The following is a 1,553-nucleotide window of genomic DNA, read 5'->3' on the forward strand; positions in this document are numbered from 1 at the left end:
GGGTACCCACTCCGTCCCTACCCGCTCGGAGCGAGTAATTACCCGCCCCGCACCGGGCGGGTTTTTTGGGAGGGGCGGGGGCGGAGTCGGGTTTAGGTAATACCCGCCCCGCTATATATATATAATATGATGGAAACTCAGGTGCAGTCGACTTCACATGAAGTTGATAGTTGAGAATTGTTAGATGAAAAAGTAGTCAAATCAGTCAACTATCAACTTCACGTGAAGTCGACTGCACCTATGTGATTTACTACCCGCGGATAGAAGCGGGGCGGATTCTATGCGAGTTATTGTACGGCGAGGTAGGATCGGGTAGAGCAAAAATCCACTCTATCCGNNNNTAAGTAAAAATTGAACATTTTAATTAAATTTGTTGGGAGTATGCATATTCTATATATGTATTTTTTAACAAATTAAGTTTGATTAAGGTGGATCTTAATGAAATTAAGGGAAAAATTTTGTTAGTCCTCTGTTATGAAATTGTAGGTAATTTCACTACTGCTAAAAAACACACTGAAAAAATTTGTGCCAAAAGCATCTTTTTCTTATAGCCTTCTATGTAAATCTTTTTCATTTTATTTCTCCATTACATTATGATTTTTGTGTTGAGTCATATTATATAAGAAATACTGATTATTAGAAGTATATCTATAAAGAAAAAGAATTTATGATGTCATTTTTGAAATAATTATACTATAGAGACTGATTTATTCATTTAGTTTTTGAAATAACTACAGAAACTAATCTGTCATCTTTTTTTTTTTTAACAAATAATAGAAAAAATTGATTAGGAATTGCATTGAGTGACAGTAATAGAAATAAACGCTAGAAATTATATTGTGTATTAAATTTTTTTGAAAATTAGAATGTTTACTTCTAAAAATTTCATGGACGGATTTGAACAACTATTCTATTTTATCTAACACTAAATTTTTATAAGTGATAAAAAAGGAAAAAAAAACAATATATAAAATTAAAAATGTATAAAGAACAATATATATAAATTTAGTCTTGTTGTTGTAGCATGTTAATTTAATAATATTTAGCTCTCACTTTCTTTTATTTTAGCAATTTGTATAGTTAGAAAACCTAAATCCAAATACAACTACTAAAGTTAATTGGCATCTGACCTACTTTCTTTTAATTGTTGCTTCAATAATGTTATGGGTACGGGAGAAGGTATAAGTCCTTTAATATTGCAAATGTTAAGGGAAAAACATAAAACACGTTTATAGTGATGTTAACATTTCTTATATTCTCAAAAAAAAAAATTTATTATATTCTTTTTAGCCAATAGCAAGACTGCATTTGCGTGGTAAATCCAAGGTGAATAAAAGATTTCAACGGTAAGATCTCAAGTTTTAATTTTTATTAGTTAATGAGTTATAATTCAAATGACATTTTTTTTTTTTGGGATACGAGTTTCATTCTTAATTCTGGACAAAAAAAATTTAACCTCTAATAAAAATTTCTGGATCACAATAGTCGAAAAAAATTGTTACAAAATTTTGAACAACTTTTTTTTTATTTTTTTAATTTTTAACAAAAGTAAC

The sequence above is a fragment of the Arachis ipaensis genome, chromosome B06, assembly GCF_000816755.2.
Source record: "Arachis ipaensis cultivar K30076 chromosome B06, Araip1.1, whole genome shotgun sequence".
NCBI classification, from domain to species: domain Eukaryota; kingdom Viridiplantae; phylum Streptophyta; class Magnoliopsida; order Fabales; family Fabaceae; genus Arachis; species Arachis ipaensis.